This window comes from Mus musculus, chromosome X (genome assembly GCF_000001635.26).
Source record: "Mus musculus strain C57BL/6J chromosome X, GRCm38.p6 C57BL/6J".
In the NCBI taxonomy this organism is placed as follows: Eukaryota; Metazoa; Chordata; class Mammalia; order Rodentia; family Muridae; genus Mus; species Mus musculus.
The window spans coordinates 92,474,457-92,499,896 of NC_000086.7; the positions used below are offsets into that span (position 1 = coordinate 92,474,457).

At 36.4% G+C, this 25,440-nt stretch overlaps 1 protein-coding gene and 1 long non-coding RNA gene across 2 annotated transcripts in view; one reads left to right on the forward strand and one right to left on the reverse strand.

Moving 5' to 3' along the window:
- Mageb18 (melanoma antigen family B, 18) overlaps window positions 1-25,440 on the reverse strand; it is a 480,694-nt gene that overhangs the window by 355,578 nt on the left and 99,676 nt on the right. The window lies entirely within an intron of this gene.
- Gm5941 (predicted gene 5941) lies at window positions 15,493-16,225 on the forward strand. Its single transcript, NR_165047.1, has 2 exons — window positions 15,493-15,829; window positions 16,003-16,225. It is a non-coding gene; the product is annotated as a predicted gene 5941 (long non-coding RNA).

A 25,440-nucleotide genomic window follows, 5' to 3' on the forward strand; every position in this document is an offset into this window, starting at 1 on the left:
ACTGTAGATCTTTGAAACTTTTTCACCAATATCATTAGGTCCTTAAAAAGTCTTGACTGTTCCATTTTCCTTTCTTTTTCTGTAAACTAAGTTTTCTTTATTAATTTCCTCAACCACAGTTATCTCACCCTTTCTTTTATTTCTAAAGGATATCTTACATATTTACATTTCAAATGTTACCCCTTTCCTGGATTCCCTTCTGCAAACCCCCTATCCCACTCCCCTCCCCCTGCTTCTATGAGGGTGCTCTCCCACCCGCCCACCTACTCCCTCCACATCTCCCTGGCATTCACCTACACAGGACCAAGGGGCTCCCCTCCCACTGATGCCAGCAGATAAGGACATCTTCTGCTACATATACAGCTGGAGCCATAGGTCCCTCTATGTGTACTCTTTGTATTCCATAGGACAGTTGAACATACATGATTTAAATAAATTAAAGCCCTTCTTTTCCTTAGACTATGTAATTTTTCATAACCAAAAATTCAATAGATACTTCAATGACATGCTCATTTATTTATTCATTTTTACTAACTGCATTTTTAGTCTAGACTCTTATCAGAGTTGGTGTCTATAATAGTAAATTAGATAAATTCCTTGCCCTTATACAGATCTGTTTGCCTTGCAATTGGATAATAAACCTCTTCTCCCATTTTCCAGGTAGTAATTCCTGTTGTAAAAGTAGCCTCAACCAATAAATATTGTATAAGAACACTTGACATTTTTGTTCTAATGTGTAATAAAGTTCCCAATCGTAGCATTAATATAGTCACAGATCCTTCTCCTTTGACTGTGAATTTGGCTAACAATTAGCTTCTCCTTATTTGGAATTCTAAAGCTCAACTGCCCCTGCAGAGCTCATTAGGGCTCCTGCTCAAGTGATATGCATTCTTGTTTCATAGATGGCACATTTCTAACATTACAAGTATGCCTTATTAAGCAGAATTTTGCTGAATAAAGCAGACCCTCATTTTTATAAAAGAAAAAGGAGATACTATTGAACTCTAGAAGTACATACAAGCTATAGACAGCTTCTAAAAAATGAGAAACCAGTCTATAAAAGTGACCATAATTTTGGACTCTTAAAGCAAGTATAATTTGAAATAGTTCAAAATTTTCTTTTCCAACTATAAGATTTAATTAGGCTGTGATCACTAAGAAATTACATGATGGCTTTTGTCAGAACAACCATTGATTTGAGGCTCACTTTAAACAGGTAACGTGTGAAATCAGATAGAGGAAAAATTAATCTTTAATGCTAACAACGAGAACAGTGGCTGTCGTGGGTTGCAGGAATGGATTAGAAAACCAGAAGTCTCAACTAACCTTGACGCCCAAGATATCTCAGTCACTGAGCCACCAACCAGGCAGCATACATGAGCTGCTCTGAGGCCCTTTACAGGACTATAAGGACTGCCTGGTCTGGCCGCAGTGAGAGGAGAAGCACCTGCACCTAACCCTCAAGAGACTTGAGGCCCAAGAAAGTGGGGAGGTCTGGTGGACGTGGAGGGGTGGAAGGGTGGGGACATCGTGGAGATGGGGGAGGAGTGGGATGAAGAACAGTCAAAGGGTGGACCAGGATTGGAGAGATGGGAAGGAATGTGAATGTATCATCTCTAGTCACTGTCCAGTTTTGGTCCTGGGCGTAAAGTACAGCCTTGTGGTGGGCTGAAGAGATGTCTTGGTAGTTAAGAGTATTGGCTGCTCTTCCAGAGGACACAGGTTCATTTCCTAGAATCTACATTATGGCTCACAACTGTCTTTAACACTAGTTCAGGGTATCTGGTTCTCTTTTCTGGCCTCTGTGGCTATTGGTATGCATGTAGTTCATAGACATACATGTAGGCAAAACATCCATATTCTCATACACATAACATTAAGTAAATAATCTAGCATTATGCACACTAAACACACTATACTTCAGTACCTTCCTGTCTCCTTTCATAATCTCATAATGAGTGGTCTATCCTTATGATCTAATGACTTCTCAATGGTGTTCTTGCTAATACTACTATTTGTGTACCTAAGATTCAACATATGAGGAGGTGCAAACATTCAATTCACAGGAGAAGCCCAGCTTCAAAAAGTGTGATTTATATATATACTACAACTTTCATTGCCGAAGCTCTGATACAAATCAATTCTCTCTTTCTGAAGCAGAACACATATTATAGCTCTAACAACATTATATACTGTGTGTGATTCTTCTCCCTTGCTTCAAATGATATACAAGGAGATGTTTCTTTGTCCATAATTCCCTCAAATACTGTCTTCTTTTAGATTTTACTGCTTTCTATCATCCTTGAGTATAGAGAATTCAATTTGAAAAGTATCGCCCTTCCAACTGTTTATGTGTACCTAACAACTAGAATTATTTCCCCCTATCATTCTTACATTTTTCTGTCATTTCCACTGCATCTTACCAGAAACAAGAACAACCAGAATACTCTACAAAATAGATGCTAATCTCCCAGTGAATCTAGCAGTTAACTATTTGCTTTCCATCAACAAATATATAACATGCCTAGTGATAGGCAAAGTTTTATATGAAATGTGGTATTGTACAAAGCATTTCCCTTCATACTGAATCAATTACAAGGTAAAGACTTATTTGTCAGATTTATTTATGCAAACCCGAACAGTCCCTTGAACAATAATTCATATATATTCTCCAAGAGTTGGAAGCCTATCCAAATGTAAATTGGTATTCTACAATCTCAATATGAAGTGACATTTATCTTAAAATCCGTAGCTCATCTCTACTTAAGGGATTGAATACAGAAAAGATAAATAAGGAAAACAAAATAATCATACATTCTACTTCTAAGATGAAAAATATTGGGTTTCATTTCTGGCAAACCACTGGGTTAAAAACTGGAATTCTGAAGCTTCTTAAAAATTGCCAGCTTCTTTCCTTTTTAGCGTAAATAAGAATGCTTCTGATAGAATGAGAGCAATCTGGTTGGTTTATACATTATCTAGAGGAAATAGGATGTCTGTGACTAAACTTGGAATTGGGAGCACTGGAGATTCTGAGACAATGAAGGCAGAGCCCAGTCACACATCTGACTAACTGATAACATGACCTTTGCAATATGTCTGTCTAGTTTTTTCATAAATTCTAAGTCAAGTCTTTCCTCCTCTACCTGTGGGACAATTTTTTGTTTTGTTTACAAAATGATCATTGTCTTAGTTAGGGTTTTACTGCTATGAACAGACACCACGACCAATGCAAGTCTTCTAAAAGACAAGATTCAATTGAGGCTGGCTTACAGGTTCAGAGGTTCAGTCCAGTATCATCAAGGTGGGAGCATGGCAGTGTCCAGGCAGGCATGGTGCAGCCAGAGCTGAGAGATCTAGATCTTTATCTGAAGGCTGCTAGCAGAATACTGACTTTCAAGTAGTTAGCGTGAGGGTCTTGAAGCCCATGTCCACAATGACACATCTACTCCAACAAGGCTACATCTCCAAATAGTGTCACTCCCAGGGCCAAGCATATACAAACCATCACATTATATTCCATGGCCCCCATAGGCTTGTTTAAGCATATGGGTCTATGGGGGCATACCTAAACTTAGCATAATGCAAAATACCTTTATTCCAACTTCCATAGTCCCCATAGTCTATAGAAGTCTCAACAATGTTAAAAGGTCAAAGTTCAAGGTTTGTTCTGAGAGTTATCCAATCACTTAACTATAGTTTCCAAAGCAAGATAGGAAATGGTATTTAGAATCCATTTAAGCCTATAGCAAATCTTGAACCTCAGTAAAAGATATCAGGGTTCTATCTATAAGGTAACAGTGAACAATATCTAGCTTGAAAACATTGCCATATGTTGCACAGGATTGCCATCCTTCAAAATGTAAAATCAGAAAGTAAAAATAAAGAAGGGACAGTAACTTGACCATCCAGCGACAGGAATTTAATAGTAATTTAATGTATTCTTCAAGCCTATCTGGTCTTATTTTTATATAGTTATTATTATTTTTCTGAGTACTTTTGCTAAATTTTTTCTTTCATTAGAATTAATGATGCTTTATGAAAGTGGCTTTCAAAAGAGCCGTACAAATTGGTTGTTGTTAGTTTGTTGACACTCAATTTAGTGTAATCTCATCTATTACAGATTAATTTAGAGTAGATTTTCCACCTTAAATTTTGAACAATGAAATTAATTAAAATAGCATAATGTACCTTAACTGAACTTTCAGCCTTCTAAGGAGCCAATGTGATTGGGATGCACTGGAAATAATTTAAACTTGTAAAGCAGGATATTTTGAGACATTGATAAGGCTTTGTCTTCTCCTCATAAGTTTCCTTGATCCAAATCTTCTGTTTCATACTATTCAGTATCCTTACGGAGAAGATAATTTGACTATCAAAGTTAAATAATTTCCTCATGGAAACAAAAATAAATAGCAGACATGTTATTTCTAAAAACAATGGTTTCAGTCAAATAAGCCAAAATACATGAGATAGACATTGTTTCCTCTCATTTTTTTTATTATAAAGACTTCTCATACATTTTAAGATTCACACATCTAATGGGCTTAGACCTGATTATTTTTTTCCTCCTACTGAGTTGCCTCACCTATCCTTGATATGAGTGTTTGTGTCTAGTCTTACTTTACCTTGTTATGCCAGGCTCAGTGGATATCCCTGAGAAGCCTGCTTTTTTTTTTCTGAAGGGAAATGGAGAAGGAATAGATCTGGGACAAAAGGGAGTTGGGGTAAGGGAGAATGGGAGGGATGGAGGGAGGGGAAACTGTGATCAGGATGTATTGAAAACAAAACAAACCAAAAATGAAGGGAGGTTTGTAGGCAGATGGGCATTTATTAGGCATTAACATTTATTATTATAACTTAATTTCTCCCTGCTTTGAGTGTTAGGAGAATAGCAATAATTAAATCAGGCTAAACATTCTCTCTCCCTGAGAGGTACTAACTAGTAGAGCACAAAAACATGAACTAACACAGGAAAATGTTTATGACTGTATATGGCAATAAATATGTGGTTAATAGAGGTAATCCAGTAGAAAATCAAAATTAATTAGAATATAAAATGGAAAGCTTAATGAATCATGCATCAGGATAAGGAGAACATAGAGTTCGTAGCCATCATAATCAGAGGACATAATAGGAAATTCAGATACCTCACAGTGGTGCCAAGCAACAAGATGAAATCCAACAACCAAATAGATGAAAGCCCTTTAGAGAGAAGTGATAAAAAATGAAGCCCTGCACACCACCCTGGTTCATTTCCTCTGATGTCACCATAGCAACTCAATACCAAACAGATTACCCTAAGTCACACATTGCAATCACAAGATAGGATCTAGTCTCCCACCTTGTAAAACTGATCTAATCTTACAATGACTGACCAACAGAATGAAACACAGCAGTCATATGTCAGTGCTAACTTGGAATCTCTATAGACTATTTGCAATTGTATATAGTCTTTTGGATTCATGCCATCACCATACAAACAAGCCTAGACTATCTTACTGAAGGATGAAAGATCACTTACAGGAAAGTATAGTTGTCCCAGACTCTTGACAGATGACTCACCAGACAAATCAACACTTCTTAAGATAACCAAATTCACCCAACAGGTGCAATGACAAACTCCTGCCTGATGATTTGTGCACAATAATAACAAGTTTAAGATTTAAGGCATTTATTTCTGAGGTGGCTTATTATACAGTGAAAACACACATCTAGGAAAGTGCAAGCATTCTGTGTAAGTTATGAACAGACCTTAAAATCCCTATCAGCACAGTGAAGAGAAAGGATCTTAAAAGGATGGAATTAGCTGACTTTAAACTCTGAATTGAAGACAGGCAGCATGATTTCCATTACATCATCAAAGGAAATTTCTGTAAGCTAAAGTTCAATATAAAAGGTAAAATTTCACAAATATATCTGAGTCACAATTGTAAGTTATAGACCAACTATACTCCTGGTATAATAATTTCAGGTTTTCGTGAGTACTCTGAGCTTTTGGGCTAATATCCACTTATCAGTGAGTACATCTTAACAAAAAGAAAGGCCAAGGAATGGATGCTTTAATCCCACTTAGAAGGGGGAACAAAATAATCACAGGAGGCAGAGGTAAGGCAGGACCTGGGTCAGGGAGAGGAAGGGGAGGAATAATGGGGAGGGGGCAGGACCAGATATGGAAAGAAACAGGAGAAGTCCAGAGGCTCAGGAGAATGAATAGAAATATGTAGCAGTGGTGGCAGGGCCTGGGGGGCACTAGAAAATCTCAGATGCCAGGGATTCTAGAGGATTTCAGGACCCAATGGGCATAACATTAGCTGAAATACCCAACAGCAAGAGATAGAACCTGAAGAGACCACCTCCAGTTGATAGACATGGTCCCCAGTTGAGGGATGGGGCCACCCACCCAATTAAACATTTTAAATCTCAAAATCATTTGTAACCTTCTCTTTTGTTCCAGTTTAAAGGAAATGCAAGGACAAAAATGGAGCAGAAGCTGAAGGAAAGGCCACCCAGAGACCACCCAACCATGCAATCCATCCCATCTGTAGACACCAAATCCTGACACTATTGCTGATGCCAAGAAGTGCTTGCTGACAGGAGCCTGATATGGATGTCCCCTGAGAAGCTAGGCCAGAGCATTACAGATACAGATGCTTGCAGCCAATCATCAGAATGAGCAGGGGGACCCCAATGGAGGAACTGGGGGAAGGACTGAAGGAGCTAAAGTGGTTTGTAACTCCATAGGAAGAACAACAATATCAACAACCAACCAGACACCTCAGAGCTCCCAGGGACTAAACCACCAACTAAAGAGTATACATGAGTGGGTTCATAACTAGTGCTGTGAGTGGGAGGGGAGGCCCTTGATCCTGTCCAGGCTTGCTGCCCCAGAGAAGGGAGATACTAGAGGGGTGAGCAGGAGTGGGGGAACACCCTCTTAGAGGCAAAGGGAGGGGAATGAGGTAGATGTTCATGGAGGGGAGACAGGAAGGAGGACAACATTTGAAATGTAAACAAATAAAATAATTATTACAAAAGCAAAAAATAATAATAATTTGAGTTTTTCTAGCGAGGCACTTACTCCAGAGAAATCAATGTTGTCATTAGATAGCTATGAATTTCAAGGGCCATAGAACCTGGTATACCTCACAATTCTAAACCAAAAAGCAATAATTCTAAGAAATTTATAAATGTTATTTTCATAGACTTAATTTAATTTTTAAAGTATGTTTCTATTCTTTATGTCTACTTTGGATAGCTTCTGAAAAGGAAGATATAAAACAGCTGTAGAATATAGTGAAGATAACATAACCTATAGTATCATAAAGAATGCTATTGATTTCTGCATTACTTCCAAGTGTAGAGTTTGAAAAAAATGTACATATATTTGTCATTGTTTATTCAAATAGTCCTTGACTGAAAACCTTCCGTAAAGAACTAAAAATAGGAGCCAGTAAAAACATACTGGGTTTCAAATGGCATCCCCAAATGTTACAAGTTAGAAGTCAATTAGTTAATTTGTATGAAAATTAGGAATAATTATTCGAAACAAATGGCAAGGGTAACAATAGATAAACTTTGGGAAGAACTTTGAAATTACATGGTTGCAATATTTGCTATATTATTCATAAAATTTTCTGTTTCTTTTAATTTAGTAAATTTCAGGTAGCCTATTATTAATCCATTGATAGCCCAAACAGAGGTCTAAAATTGTCCTCTCAATGCTGTCATGGGTAGTATAACCTCTTCTGGCAAGGAAGGAATCTGGAAAACAAGTAACAACAAAAGCAATAGGCACTTAACACACGTGATTAGATACTTTTAAATTAAAGTTAAATGATAAGTTCAATTACTCAACTCAATGCACTGAATGGAATTAAATTTATTTTATTGAGTTTATAAAGTTACAAGTTCAATTCAATAGCTGTATTTCAAAAGTTCAATAACTACATGTGGCCACAGGGCACCCTTTTACATTCTATAGATAGACAGCATTTCCACTGAAACACCATTGTTTTACCTGTATAATGTTAACCATAAATATCTGTATCTTTACTTAAAAACTTAAAAAACTTTTTCAATTAAACTTTGATAATAAAAGACCTTTGCTTGTTTTATAAGTACTAATTTCAAAGTAAGCTATAATTCAGATGTTATAGTAGAATGAAGATCACATGAATAGGCGGGCCCAGTGTCACTTTATTATATGCTCAGATTCCCAATTCTGGCCATTAATGAATGTTGCCAACATGAGTGGCTAAGCCAGTGCATCTTATCCTTGCATTTTCAGCTTAATACGTGAGTTGCTTTTAGTGGTTAAATCTGTGTAAAAGATATTATATTTGGCTTGCAGTTTCTATCCATGAATCTTTTTATTTTTACAGTATAGGTTAGAAAGCAAGCAGGAACAAATGGTTACCTTGCTGTCTTTAGTGATCTTCAAAAGATGTTGTAACTATAAAGAAGAATTGGAAATTCTTTCCAGATCAGCCTTTTAGCCTCACAAGAAGAGGAGACTTTGGTAATATGAGAAAGTAAGGCACCTATCATGGAATTCAATTCTTTTGGTGGGACCAAAAGGTTTTTTTTTCTTTTCTTTTTTTAAAAATTTTCTTCTTAATTTTTTAGTAAATTTCTTATAGTGTTTCAGTAGGAATTTCTCTCATAAATTAAAATAATGCCCTAAATCTAAAAATCACAAAAGGACATGAGTATAAATTCTTGGAAGCATGAATTATAAATGGTTCAGAGTATGATGTGTACACAAAGAAAAATTGTTTAATATCATATGAAATTGATTGAATAATGCTATGAAAACAAAACAATTATGTCACTGACATAAAACAGCACTATAATAATGTTTATACAAGGTATATATTATATGTATATTTTGTCTAAGCATCAGGCTCAGAAGAGTCTGTGTGTTTAATCCTTCTGCGGTTATATATTTGATACCAAAATGGAAAAAAATCCCCTAGTGGAGAATGGTAATACAAGCCTTTCAACTTTTAATATGGGAAGAATTTGAAGAGGATTTACAGCAAAGTAATAAAAAAATGATTAAAGTTTTAGAAATAGGATTTAGGAATAAAGGTTAAATGATCTGACATTATCAAAAACCAAAGACTAGAAGGGCAGAAGGTATTTTAATAATGATCTCCAAAACATGAGGGCTTATGTCAAAAGAAAGGAGTGTCCATCTCTAGGACTGACAGAATAAAATAAAAAACTGAAATAAATGTAGAATTCCTATTTTCTGGTGAAATGCTATTATTCAGTTTTCCACATGATTACAAAACATGAATGCCATGGACTGGGCCTAGTTGGACCCCCTCAATCCGTGGGAATCAGGGGTTCTGGCAGATGGGCGGGAATTGAGGTGACAAACAGACTCGACACAAGGGAGTGTGGATCTGAACGTAATTTGTCAAATCGAGCATCAAACTTTTTATACAGAAGAAAATAGGGAAGTTAGGTGACACACCGGCAAGGTATAATGAGGTTACTGGATTCTTACATAAAACAAAGGAATGCCTACATGAAGGACTGGCAGGAACCAACTGGGATAAAATTCAATGTTAACAACTGGGAATCAAAAGCAGCTCCACCTAAGGTCCACTTAATCTTAGAAGTCAGGGGCAAGGGCTTTGTGCCCTTGCCATAGTTCCTACTCTAGTCTATTGTATAGTCCACCTTCCCCCTAGGCCATTGTAAATACTTGTATGTGGGTGTAACTCAGCTATCTATAGTTCTAAGTATCTACTCAGGTTTCTCCTTAGATCACAAACTTCCTTCTTCCTAGATAATGGTAAATTCCTGTGTAGGGCACTGATTTAGCTATCCATGCCCAGGGTCAGCTAACGGACTGCCTAGAATCTAACTTAGCTATATGTCAAATAGAGGCACTTATAATAAAGCAATATTAAGCAAAAGCACATAGATCCGTTTACCAACTAAAGCAAGGACATTGGAGCATTCGTTATACAGAATGCCAAAGTTCCAGGAGACTAAGTTTCCATGAACTTTTCTTCGCCTCGGGACAGTGCCCAGGTTTTTGGGGCCTGTTGCTTGTCACTACTGGAGTGGAAGTAGCACATGGCTTTCATATTATAGATGAAAATATTCTAAAAATTACATAAAGTTCACTATCAAAAAGAGAAAGACAAAGATATCTTGTAGAATTCCTTCCAGCCCCACTTTACTGTGCACAATTCTAACACTAGGAAAAGAGGGAACTATCAAAATCATTCTTCACTTTTCTAAGTTAATCTCATGCAATCCCAATATTTGCCTTAGTATTCATGCCTTATAACCACAACTATCAGCCTACTTTTTGCATGTATGTAGGGGGTGCAGAGAGTGTGCTTGTGCATGTGTATAAATGCTGTAAGGGGATATCAAGATGTTCTAAATTGTTTCCCCGCATAAAGTACAGTGAAAGGAAGGAGGAATATAAGATAAAGGGGGGTGGAGGGAGCCCAAACATGTTTAGTTGTTATTTCCTCAAAGTTAAATACAATGCATGTAATAAAAGAGATAGAAATTCAGTGAGGTTAGATGAAAAAATGATTTAAACTCGGCAATTTCTATGTTCTGAATTAATCCTTTACAAATTCATTAAGGATGTATAAACGCCAGTGCAACAGCATTGGGAAGCCTTATGGAAGACACATGGGTAATGAGAGCTCTACCTCATAAATGAGGCTACTATAAAAATAGTACCATTATATAAAAGGGCTTATAGAAGTGAGCTTTCTCTATATATAGCTCTTCTATCATGAGGAGAGTTACCACTCTACCCTTCCAGAGGCTGCATCATTGAGTTTCTCAGAATCAGAGAAACTGGGTCCTAAACTACATGGACTTCCAAGTCTCCAGAACCAGGAAATGTCCATTCTTTGTAAATAATCCAGCTTCAGATATTTTTTTATATAATACCACAATAGGCTAAGACAACCACTCAAATACTTTTACAACTTGTAACCAATTTTGTTTTCATTAATTCAAACAACAAATATTAGGCAAGCACCTATTATGGTACAGGTACTGTAGGTTCCCACAGAAATATCAATAAATAAAATATAACCTTTGCTCTCATGAAGCTTATTTGATAAGATCTTTTTTAAACATTTATTTATTTACTCATTTATTTTAAGTGAGTACACTGTTGCTGTTTTCAGAATACCAGAAGAGGGCATCAGATCCCATCACAGACAGCTGGGAGCCACCCTGTGGTTTCTGGGAATTGAACTCAGGACCTCTACAAGAGCTGAGCCATCTCTCCAATCCCATTTGTTAAGATCTTAAATGTTATTTCAGTGACTGTTGTTTTTTTTTTTTTTCTGAAAATCTCACTAACGAAAGAATGACACTATCTAATACTTTTAGACAATCACTTTAGATTTGATGTTAACACTCAGCAATAAGAAGGGGGAAAAGTGAGGTAGAGAGTTCAGGTAAATGTCTATTCAGACCATTCAATCAAGGGGAGATGAATCATATTAGAATAGTAGCTGTGGATGTGGTAAGATGTAGTCTGATTCTGTATGTTGAATCCATTTCATTAGATTTTATTGATGAACATAATTCAAGAATGATTGAGACTTATATTGGCTAATATAAGTCTTAATGTTTTGTTTCAGAGAAACTAGAAAAATAGGGATGTCATTAAGTAAGAGAAGGCCCTCTGTTTTAATCAGATGACTGATATACCTAAAAATACAACACAAATAAGATAAGGAAGTAATTAGATGAACTTTACATTCATGAACTTTGTTCTATTTACCTATATCTTCCCAATATAAGTATCATGATGAAAATCATGAAAAACGCATGGCACATGCTAAGCTTAAATCAAGTAAATGAGTGGAAACCACCATCACAATAAAACAAAGTTCTGCTAATGTCAGTAAGGGAGACTAAAATAAAACAGGGTGAAAGGCACATTAATGATGGTCAGAATCATACTGCAAAACAAAAACTCATAACATTGCAATAGCATATAGAAACAAACATGTATTTAGTGGTTGTCCAGTTATTTGGTGTGAACGGGGCTTTGCTCACTCATGAGTGGGCTGCAAGCTAGAAACAAAATTGACTTAGGACAACTTCAACTAGGAGTGATCCTGCTCCATGAGTTTTTCATCCTCCTCTGAGGATCAATATATTTGTTCAATAGTGGTAAAAGTAATTCAAGAAGTATCCTGACTAGTTGAGTAATTGTTATAATATTTCACTTGGCTTTATACTAATTAAAAGAATGCCAAACTGAAGTAGCCTTAGAAATCCATCTCTTAGCCTCTCTCATAATCTCACTACCCTTCTAGTGGAAGGGATTCATCCCAGAGGCAGTTCAAAAGCTCAAAGGCTAGCCTGTACAAAAACTGATTTACACTGCACATGATATGAGCCATCACTGATCTTTATGCCACCAGCCATTTAGCTATATTGTTGCAAAAGAAGGAGGATTTGTAATGAGGGATAATTTTGATTTTAACTACTAAGAAAAAAGAATGTAAATTCCCTCTTACTGTAATGCCAGAAATGGCCAATATTTTCTCACTTAACAAAATATATCTTGTTGATTGTATATGACAATTAGGATTTAGGATCAATTTTAAAAGTCATTAGTTACCTTTCACTTCTTTTTTTTTTTTTTTTTTTTTTTTTTTTGGTTTTTCGAGACAGGGTTTCTCTGTATAGCCCTGGCTGTCCTGGAACTCACTCTGTAGACCAGGCTGGCCTTGAACTCAGAAATCCGCCTGTCTCTGCCTCCTACCTTTCACTTCTTATTCACCTTTATTTTTACCATTATCTTGATTTTCTTAAATCTGGGCTGATGACTTAGAACAACGATGAGCAAGACTTTAATAACTGTACTATGTCTCTCTAATTAAATCAGCTTTATCAGTTGATGTTTACAGGGATGGAAAAATGTACAAACTAGAATAACTTAATATGAGGGCATAAAATGTAAATGCACTTATCAGATATGCAAAAGTCTGTGTTACCTATATTTAGTCTTGTTTTTATTATACACACATACATATAGCATATAGGCTTAAATATAGTTTATGAGGATAGAATTATAGTTCCGTTATTAATTAAGCAATATGGGAAAGCAACAGTTCTGACATTGATGAGAAAATTAAATTTCAAGCATAGAAAGCCTAAGACACAGTTGGGTGCATCCAATCCCCCAAGGATGTGATTATCTAATGATAAACTATGTTTTCTGCAGCTGCATGATTGCTGTTACAAAAAATGTTTATTATAAGTAAGATTGTGTTCTTTTTGTATGGAGTTAGTTGCACAGAATATCAAACAGATGTTTCAACCAAATTGTGTCTCTCTTCAATGGATTAATTCTTGCTATTTAAACTGGACTACATCTGAACACAGATATAGTCTATATGAGGAATATATAAATACTTCTCAAGCAAATTTCACTTCACTGTAAAATAAACAGATACTGAAGTTACAGATGCAGGCAGTTTTGAGCCTTCTATGCTCATTTTGTATGTACATATATACAAAAGCTTATGAGAATAATACTGACTCAGGATGATTTGGGAAACTTTCCATTAATATAACTAGTTCTGCTATAGCCCTACCAGTTGTGAGAGGAGTGGCAAGGATGAAAGACACAAATTTATTTTATCAAAAAAATTACATAGTAAATTTAACTTTTTAAAAATAACCCTGAAATTTTGATCTTGATCTTTTTAGCCCAAACACAAGCTAACAATCCCTAAGTCATGACCTTCCAACATAATGATTTCCATGCAAAGGATTTTCTGCTATTACTGAAAACAAATCTCCAGATATTGAAGAAACTTGTCGAAAAACACAGGAGAGACTAGGAACCTTTGTATTTGAAACTAAGATATTTTAGACGTCAAGAACATGTTTTATATTGTGCTATTTCTGTAGTGGGTATTTTTCATTTGTTCCATTCACATTTACTTTCTATGGAGGAACCTGATCTATATGTACTCCACTGACATGCTCTCTTGCTGTCTTATGTGTGGTTAACTTTAGCCAAATTAATACCAGCAAGAGATCTGACATCTATTATTTGGAAGCTGCATCAGTCATCATTCATTCAACTCTCTCATCCTGTCTGTACATGTACATTTTATTTCCTGAGATGAAATGATGAGATGAGAGCTCTACCCAAGCTGTGTGATTACATGGCTTGAGCTTAGCTCGTAGTGTTTCCTTTTCTGTTCTAGCTATCCTTAGGTGTAGGCCTGGAAGCTTCTAGCCTCTGGACAATTTAATCTTTCAAGATGCTCTATTCAGTTCAGCTTCTCTTGTCTTCTGCCTGAAATTCTCTGCCTGACCTTATGTTAACTTTGGCAGTATATTCTAATGTTCTGGCTCCTTCTCATTCTTTTAATAGTCATTTGTGACTTGTGTCTAGCTTGTTTTCTCTGCCAGCTGTCTTTGCAGAACTATCCCACTAAAACTCACTCTCTCTCTCTCTCTCTCTCTCTCTCTCTCTCTCTCTCTCTCTCTCTCTCTCATGCGTGCGCGTGTGTGTGTGCACGCGCGCGCGCGCGCACACACACACACACACACACACACACTTTTTTTCCCTGACCTACTTTAAAATAGTTTTTCCTTCCAGGGAGGTTCTTATGAGAGTTGGGTGTTTCCCTATCTGACTCATGCTGTATATTCTTTCTGATTCATATATTTGACTAAGCCACCAATCAAAGCGCATACACCGGCTTGTCTGAGACCCCTGGCACATATGTAGCAGAGGACTGACTGCCTTGTCTGGCCTCAGTGGGAGAGGATATGCCTGATCCTGTAAAGACTTGATGCCCCAGAGAAGGGGCATGGTCAAGGGGGCACCTTCTCAGAGGAGAAGGGGAGGGGGAGTTGGGTCAGGAACTCTGGGACAGGGGAACCGAAAGTGGGGATAACATTTGGGATGTAAGTAAAATAATTTAAAAAAAACTATTACACCATGTAACCAAAATGTCAGTTTTGAATGCTAAATTCACCAGGTAGGAAGATACTCATTCATAGATTCATTCTTTTTGTTTTCATTTATGGGATGATTCACATATACAATGATACTTCAATGATTTTCTAAGAATTTGAAATTAAATTTGGAAGATATAATATGCCAAAATCTAGCTAAGTGTTAATAACTAAGGAGGAAACATGACAGAATGAACCACTGAATGGGGATGGGGGAGTTTCAGGAAGAGTTCACAGGGGCAAGCCCACTGCCACATGTTCTATCACACTTGAAGATGGGAATATAAAAAAGGGAGACACGAGTGTCTTGGAGATGTTCGAAAAAAACCTTGAGTCTGTATCCAGCCACTATTGCCTTCATAGCATCTCCCTCAACCAGAGTGAACTCCACCCTAGTGCCTGCTCCCATCAGGCAGCAAGGTGCTTTGTGATGTCACAGCAGCTCCTCAGCCACTATTAGCTGAGATGGACCTTGCTGACCAATCAAGACTCAGGGGTGTGGCCTCCCATTGTTCAGGGTGGGTTCATAAGACGATGCCTCTGAGAGCTCTGGACCAGACCACCACAAGGCATCAGGATGGTGAAAGCGACTAAGAAGAGGCACAATCTGTTACAGGATGTTGAGCCATCAACCAAAACATCCAAACCCAAGAGAGTGATGAACTGCCTCATACCAGATGCTGTGCCATCAACCTGGACTTCTGAACCCAAGACAGTGGACACTTGCCTCACACCTGATGTTGAGCCATCAACCTCGACTGCTGAGCCAAAGACAGTGAAGATTTGCCTTCATCAGTTCCAGTCCAAATGTAGCAAGAAGATTAGAAGGCCCAAGGTAAGCACAGTCCTTTCTCCGGATACTTCCCCTCCCCCAGCTCTCCCAACCATTGCTTGGCCTGGCATTTACTCCCTTCTCAACCCATAGCCCTTCTCCTACAGTCCTCTTCACATATTCCAGCTTTTCGAAGACTTATATACCCTTGTCACCTTACTCTGTTGAACTTCCAGGTGCCTACCACGAAGAGCAAGAAAACGCTGGGAAGGATGCTGAAAAAAAAGACATCTAAGAAAAATACAGCACCTAAACGGCGTTTCGACTTGTGATTGAGAATGCCAGTCTCAGCATGCCACCTAAAGGAGGTGTGGCATCTGAGCAATGGCCAACTGTGTAGATACTGTAGATACTACACAGTTCTTTGACTCTCAAAATAAAATCAATCTGATATGAAAACTATGTGTCCCTGAGAATCTCTGACGGAGCAAAGAAGGAATGGGAGGGAAAAGGGGCTGGGAAAGAAGGAGGGGGTTGGATGGAAGAAGGAAGAAACCCCGGTATACAAGAAATGGGTAGTACTGGGTCATATAGGGGTGGGAGCCAGACGAGAAAATCTAACGTCCAGCAGACAACAAAGGATTATGATGGAGCTAGCATGGAGTTGCCTTGGTCCTGGTGTCTGTTCACAGCAGTAAAACCATAATTAAGACAATGTTTTTATGGGAATCCTGAGTGTTCATGTGTGTTCTCTTGAGTCTCTTTTCCTTTTGTTGGTTTATCCTGTCCAAATTCAATGTGAGGGTTTTTGTTTTCTTATTATATTCTGGTTTTTTAAAATGTTTTTTGTTATCTCCTAAAAGTTTTTTCTTCTCTAATGAGATACAAAAAGGGAGTGGATCTGGATTCAAATGGGAGGAGAAGATGGGGGAGGGGAAAACAGAAACTTAGAGAGAGGGGAAATATAATTAGGATATACTAGATTGGAAAAAATCTATTTTCAATAAAAGAGAGGGGAAAGAAAATTAAAGGATGAGAAAAATACCTAATCATGTATAAGGAAGTCACATTTTATTATCAGGAGTAACTTTTTAGTTGATGAAATGAAAACTTCATAGGGTTAAAGAAAAGAAATAGTTAACCAAGGATATAATATCCAGAAAAAAGAGATCTCCAAAAAAGAGATCCTTTTATTTCTCATAAAATAAATGAGGGTTATCACAGTTAGACATACATTACAAAATCAATGTTAAAAGATGTCTTCATTTGAAACAAAGCAATAACTGAAAGCAACAGAAAAACAAAACAAAATTGGAATATTTTAATGCTGAAAAGGTGGTGCTTCAATCACTTTTAATTTATGTTTCATTCTAGAATTCCTTAAACAAAAGTATAAAATAATTATAACTATAAAATATGTCAGGCTGGAGAGATGGCTCAGCAGTTAAGAGCACTGACTGTTCTTCCAGAGGTCCTGAGTTCAATTCCCAGCAACCACATGATGGCTCACAACCATCTGTAATGAGATCTGATGCCCTCTTCTGGTGTGTCTGAAGACAGCTACAGTGTACTCATATACATAAAATAAATAAATAAATCTTAAAACCATGCCATTACAAACATAATATAAAATATATGATTTGTATTACCAATAATATATAATGAGAAATCAAAGTATAGAGAATTTGTATACATCTGAAAATAAGTTACTGTAATCTTAAAATATACTTCTATAATTACAAGATGTTTTATGGAAGCCCTATACTAACCAAAAAATTATATATGTATATATTTAAGCATTTATGTATATATATATATGAAAGGTACACCAAAGAAAATGAAAAAGAAATCAAAATATCTCTGCCAAAAATGAATGAAATATGAAAGAAAATAATAAGAGGTCTATAAGACAGAATGAAAACAACCAAATAGTAATACTTTGTCCTACCTTTCAATAATTTCATTAAATGAAAATGGATTAAGATTCTTAATCAAGGCCGGGCGTTGTGGCGCACGCCTTTAATCCCAGCACTCAGGAGGCAGAGGCAGGCGGATTTCTGAGTTCGAGGCCAGCCTGGTCTACAAAGTGAGCTCCAGGACAAAATAAGGTTGAACAATATATTAAATAAGACATACCCACCAAATGGTTATCAAAGATGAATAGGAGTGATCACACTTCATATAAAATAATCTTTAAGGTCAAAAATGTCAGAAGAGAAAAGAACATTCTAGACTAAAAAAAACTAGGTCAGTTCTAAAGGAATAAATAATAATTATAAATATATATGCACCTGAGAATGGAGTATAAAATATATAAAGCAAATGAAAGAATAAAAGGGAAAGTGCAGTATAATATCAGAAAGGGAAATTCACAACTACTCTTCAAAGGGATTATATAAACTAATGGTAAATTAAAAAGAGAAGAGAGGGTTTTAATAGCACTTTGAACTAACTGAAACTAAAAGAAATACACATATAACCCCTGTAGCAAGATATTTATTCTCATAAGGAACAAACACAGACAGAGTCCTTGAGTAATAGCATAAACCATTTGAACCTAATAAATATGTATACAATATTCCACCCAACATCAGAGTACACATTCTTCTCAAATATACTTAGACCAGCCTCTAGATAAATCTCACTGAATCATAAGGTTATTAATAAAGAAGAAGAAAATGTAAGGAGAATAAAATCATATCAAGTTATCTTTCCAAGTATAATACTTTAGAGAGTTTTTATTGTTGTTCATTTGTTTATTTTGCTTTTGCTCTGTTTTGAGACAAAATCTTGCTATGTGTCCCATGCTGGCTTCAAATTCATGGCATAGCCCAGGTTAGCCTCTAGTTCTTGTGTCATTCTCCAGATTGCAGAGATTTATAGGTATGCACAACCACATCTAGCTTCCAACAGCAACACAGTAACATTAGAAATCTACCTGAAGAAAAATTGGAAAATTCAAAATATGTGGATTATACAATATATTTTTGTTTTGTTTTGTTTTTTAAACAGGGTCTAATTCTATAGCCCAAGCAAACATCATGCTCACAGTAATCGTCCTCCCGGCTTCCTGAGTGATGGGAGTACAGAGCTGTACAAGATGCTTTTGAACAAACAAAAAGTCAAAGAATAAATCAAACAAAAAATAAAAATATCTTGGGGATAGCAAAATACACCATGCCAAAATTAGGGGTTTCAGAAAAATGAGAATCAAGCAGGAAGTTTGTAGTGATAAATAGCTAATTATTTTTTAAAACAAAAGAATATTCTTAACAAGCTAATTTAAAACCCTCTAGGAACTAGATAAAAGAAGAACTGAAAGTAGCAAGAGGGAAACAAAATCAAAGATTAGACACCATCAACAAAGCATAGAGTTGGTTTCTTGAAAGATTGACAAGAAATACTGAAAAGGAGCTGGAGAAAGGAAGCCATCAGTTACCTGACAGTGGAATTGCAAACTGCTGCAGGCACTCTGGAAATGAGCATGGAGAATCCTCAAACAGTTAATAAATGTACCATATGACCCAGCTATGCCACTTCAGTTACCTGACAGTGGAATTGCAAACTGCTGCAGGCACTCTGGAAATGAGCATGGAGAATCCTCAAACAGTTAATAAATGTACCATATGACCCAGCTATGCCACTTCAGCACATAGCCAAAAGAACAGACATCCTACTTCTACAGATCCTTGCTCAGCCATGTTCACTAATCACAAGTTCTCCAGTCACAAGAGCTAAGAAGTGGAAAGAATTTCAATGTCGTTCAGTTGACTAACACATAATGACAATGCAGACCACAAACAGTATAGAATACTACTCATCTGTAAAGAAAAACAAAATCATGAAATTTCCTGGTAAAGAGGTGGAACAACAATAACAAAAGAGCATACTGAGTGAGGTAATCCAGAATTAGAAAGAAACATGTCAAATGTTCACTCTTCTGCAGTTATTGGTTCTGTGTCTTCAGATATGTGTGTATACAACCTGGAGTAACTGCAGAAAGCAAAAGAGTAAAAAAGAGGGTCCACTGCAGAGCAGGGAGCAACAGAATGCAAAATACCAGGGTACAAGTGATCTTTAAGGGAGAAGTTGGAAAATGGGAGGGAGATAAATACTGAAGAAGGGAGTAAAATAAGAGTAACTACCTAAATAAACCTATAACACTATATATATTAAACTATATATATGTATATGTATATATATACACACATATATAGTTATATGTGATATATATTAAATATATATTTAAGAGCTGGGCTGCATCTTACATCTTTTGCTTGTTTTTAAGTTTCAGCTTCTTTTATTATAAAATACATACTGGATACCTCACTTTATTCCTGAGCACAGCCTCATAGTTTATTAACAGTATATCCCATGTCCTCATCCCAGCCTTAAGAGCCCAACAAAAATATAAAGAATTTATCATATGCAATTTCAACGTTTAGAATTTCTTGATTTTATCTGTTTGCCCATTAATATGTTGGTACACAGCATATAATATATCCTAAAATTTTATTTATTTTAACAAAAGGCATTAAAGAATTCAAAGATATGAAACACTCTTAAAGATGCTGTATGTAACTAACTATATTTAACAACAGAAACCCTTGTCTGGTAGTTTCACAAATAACAGATCTAAAGAAATCAAAATGGCCAAATCCTGGACCCTAGTTTTGGTTTGTAGGGCAGCTCTGAGATAAAGACTAGGTTGGCTATAATTTGGTCCACACATTCAAATACTTTAACAATGAAAGCATTTTATCAAATTATTTTCTCAACAGCTGAATTTCACAGAAGATTAAGCATCTGGCAGGAGAGTTATTAGATTTAGCATCTAGTGCATGGCTTTTAAATATTGTGCACAATTTGGCTATAGTAAATACAGGTTTAAAAACAATGGACTATACTTCAAGGTCGACAGGTTAAAATCATGTGGAAATGTACTAGTAAATGTAGAAAGATGGTGAATTTGATCTAACAGCAAGGTGCTATAGTCTCTCTCTCTCTTTCTCTCTCTCTCTCTCTCTCTCTCTCTCTCTCTCTCTCTCTCTCTCTCTTCAAATTCTGAACATATATACTTTAAATTAAAGTGTTTTTTTCTATTTTGAATTAAAAGAAAGAACTCCAGTATAGCAGCCAGTGATATGTATTGATTACTAATACCCTTCTTCTGAATCTTTGGAGAAAATATAACAGATAACAAATCCTTGTACAGGTAAATGCTAAGATCAAGAACATACCATTGCATAACTATAGTCCAATTAAATTGGGAACACTTTTACTACATTCTAGTTTTAATATGGACTCTGTTCCTGAATTTTGCCATGTGCCCCTATCACTCTCCACTGTATTTAAGAAACGAATTTTATCTTCTGAATCTTTTCTGGGTAAGCTTTTAGACAAACAGGCAGATACTGTCATTTGTTTCTTTTTTTAAAATATTTTTATTACGTATTTTCCTCAATTACATTTCCAATGCTATCCCAAAAGTCCCCCATACCCTCCCCCCACCCCCTACCCACCCACTCCCCCTTTTTGGCCCTGGCGTTCCCCTGTACTGGGGCATATAAAGTTTGCGTGTCTAATGGGCCTCTCTTTCCAGTGATGGCTGACTAGGCCATCTTCTGATACATATGCAGCTAGAGTCAAGAGCTCCGGGGTACTGGTTAGTTCATAATGTTGTTCCACCTATAGGGTTGCAGATCCCTTTAGCTCCTTGGGTGCTTTCTCTAGCTCCTCCATTGGGAGCCCTATGATCCATCCATTAGCTGACTGTGAGCATTCACTTCTGTGTTTGCTAGGCCCCGGCATAGTCTCACAAGAGACAGCTATATCAGGGTCCTTTCAGCAAAATCTTGCTAGTGTATGCAATGGTGTCAGCGTTTGGAAGCTGATAATGGGATGGATCCCTGGATATGGCAGGCTCTAGATGGTCCATCCTTTTGTCACAGCTCCAAACTTTGTCTATGTAACTCCTTCCATGGGTGTTTTGTTCCCAATTCTAAGAAGGGGCACAGTGTCCACAATGTTTCCTCGATCCATGCTTACTTTGACCTTTGTTTTCACAGTACAACAGATGCTAGAAACCACATATTAATAGTTCACAAACATGAATGTTTTATTTTCCCCACATCACTACAACTTTAAAACAAGTACCGAGAGAGAACGAACAAACAAATTGCGTTGTGTAAGTTCAACAATTTAATATAGCTTTCTTTTTTTAAGTAGCACAATGGACTAGTGAAGTGTGTGAGTTCACCAAGTATGCATTATCTAACTGTGCCTATCTAACTTTGTCAGTCCTAAAAGAACTAAGTAAAAACTGTGGAAATTATTGTATTTGAGATTAAAAAAAAAAAAAAAACAGGAGAAACAAGTTTATATTTGTTGAATTTAACAATGAAAATATTTGGATCGTATTTCTCTGTGCTATTTCACTTTCCCCTCTTTTATCTCTTTTTTTCTTATTTTTGTGCTTTATATCCTTATTATTTAAATTTTGAGGTTATACTATATCACTTCTCCATTTTCTTTCCTTCCTCCATGCCCCCATGCACTCTCTTGCTCTCTTTCTAATATGACACTTTCAAAAAATTGTTGTTACATACATATATATTCCTAAATAAATAAATAAATAAATATAACCTTCTCAGTCCATATAGTATGCATATATTTGCTCTGGGATAACCAATTAGTGTACTCTTTTCAAAATGTTATATCTACAGTGGCTACAAAATTTCAAAACGTGTGTGTGTGTGTATTTGCTACTGTTCATGAGAGGCACCACTGAATTTTTTCAAGTTCAAAATTATAATCATTAGTAGTCTTAGTATAAAGTAACAAAATAACTGACTTGGGACAAAGCATAAATGGTAGAAATGTAAACATTTAATTCAACTTAATAAACACTTGCTATATATTTTCTGCCTACAAAACAAATTATGCAGGGGATGAAAATATGGCTCAGTATTTAATAGTACTGGCTGCTCATCCCAGTGGACCTGTGTTTGTTTCCCAGTACCCACCTCATGGTTAACAACCATCTATAACTCAAATTCTAAGGGATTTCACACCCTCTCTGGCCTCCAGGGGCATTGTATACACATGTTGCACAGACATGCATGCAGACAAAACACCAATATAGATAAATTAAAATCTTAAAAAAGACATGATAAAAAATTTAAGGTGGGACATGAGGCCTAGAGGGATTCCTCCATGGTTAAGAGCACTGGCTGCTCTCCAATTGGTGCTAGGTTTGATTCTTACCCATACGTTACTTCATAATTGTCTGTAACTCTAGTCCCAGGAGATCTGGTGCCCTCTTTGGAATCCATTGGCACCAGACATATACATGCATCCAGATATACATGCAGGCAAAATATTTATATACATTTTATGTTTGTTTTTAAGGGAAAGTAGGAAAAGGCAGTGAAAAGGCTATGGGTTCTCTACTCAGAAAGGGAGTTGCATGTTTGAATTTCAGCAACACCATTCATTCTATTACCTGAGAGGTCACATTTTGAGGTGTTGATTTTCTTGAATACATCAAGAAAAATATGATTCAGTTTTGAGTTTTAAAGATTATAACTTTAATATTAGTAGTTCCACATATTACTTTTAACACAGTTTTCATGTTTTGTCTTATTAAATGTCTTTAGAAAAGATAGATTCTACTTAGTGTAGGCAATCAATTTTCACTAAAGTATATCCTACTCACAAAACATATTATTTTTAAGGTCTAGTTGTAATACATATATTAATGCCTAAGCATTAAGGGGTTTAGCTTCAGTAAGTGTCAAATGAAAGACTGAATCTAAATATGCATTAAAGACATTGTATCAAGTAGGTAATTTTACTTTTCAGACAAGTGAAGTGATTATATGTGTCTAAAGATCTATTTTAAGAGTGACCTGAAGACTTTTTAATCAGATCTTGTAAGTTATCTAGAGATAAAGAATATATTGTAGTAGCAGAAACAGGACACCCTAGAAGAAAAGTCACTCTGGAAATTCTTATTACAGTTTCTCAATCTGCCCATTTTTTTTTAAATGTAAACATAATGCCTTCCTTTTCTTGCCTCTTCAAAAAGTGCTTTTCTGGCACCAAAACTGATTTTAAGATTGAGTTTCCATTTAAAACGCCTAAATTGGAAGCTAACACTGAAGCAAAGCACAAATAGAAACAAAGACTTGAAAGCAGCCTGGGAACCCTGTTGAACAGCTACTGCAGCAAGGTTGGCAAGGCAATTTGGTATGCTGCTCTTTTCCAGCAGTGTTTCATTGCTCTGGCTGCTGTGTTCAGCACTTCTCTGTTGATGTCTAGTCCACAGTCAGTTTTTGTTTGCTTTCAAAAGCTAATTTAAGGATTTTATTTTTGATAGCAATCTACTTGTATAGTCTCTAAATCCCACCTATAGATGTATCAAAGAATCAGAGTGGGACAAAAATGAAAATGCTTGCCTTTTTTCCTGAAGCATGCTACTGGCCTAAATGTTCTCCATGATGAATATTGACAGAAGACAGTGATGTGTGTGTGTGTGTGTGTGTGTGTGTGTGTGTGTGTGTGTGTGTGTTGATAAAGGAGGGAGGGAGAGGAGGGAGAGAAGGAGAGAGGAGAGACAATGAGCTGTGAAATAGTTAGATGAGATAGACAAGCTGTTAATTCAAGGACTTGGGAAAATTTTAGAAAATGAAATATTGTTGAAAGGAAAACATATCTCTCAAAATAGACTATTACAGTGATGGCCCATAATTTGCTTACATGTGCTTTTCTTTTCAGTTTGATGGGACATCATTTAATAAATGTATTTCTAACAGATTGGGGGATTACATTTAAGTAAGAAGATCATTTTAATTCAGAAAAAATTGATTTTTTTATTTTGAATGATTTAACTCAGTTGTTTAAAAATTCTTTGAGATGAGAGTCAAGCCAAAGATAGATGCCACTGAATTCACTCCATCTGTGATCTCTCTTTCAGGCAGGCCCAAGTTTGGGTGAGGAACTACTTTCTGGCAAGTACACTGCCTTGCAAGAGAGATATACCCCCTAAAAGTCCCTGGTAATTTTTCTACCCATTCCAAAGTGGGTAGAAATTCCAAATTCCATTTGTCTCTTTTACTTTGTAAATATGTTGGATTTAAGTATGCTGGTTAGGTAAATTTTCTTTATTTTTTAAATAGATTCTTTTCCCATACAATACATCCCAAACAGAGCTTTACTCCTATCCATTCTTCCTAACTTCCCCCATCTCCCCTCTCTCCCAGATCCAATCCTCCATTGTTTCTTCTTCAGAAAATAGCAAGCCTCAAAGATAAGGCAGCAAGATGTCACAAAACAAGATACAATAGGACAAAACAAAAGCCCTCCTGTCAAGACTGGACAAGGCAATACAATAGGAGGAAAAGAGTCCCAAGAGCAGGCCAAAGAGTCAGAGATATACCCGCACCCACTTTAGGAGTCCCACAAAAACATCAAGCTAAGAGCCATAACATATACAAGTTAAACCAAACATTGGTTGGTCCTTCCCACAAGATCTGTACCACAATTGCCCCAGCATATCTTCCAGGTAGGACAGCTTGTAGGTTTTGTGGTGATGTTAGTACCCAGGTTTCTCTTTCTACCTATAGATTATTTTCCTGTACCAATGAGACTAGAACAGAGGAATGAAGACTCCA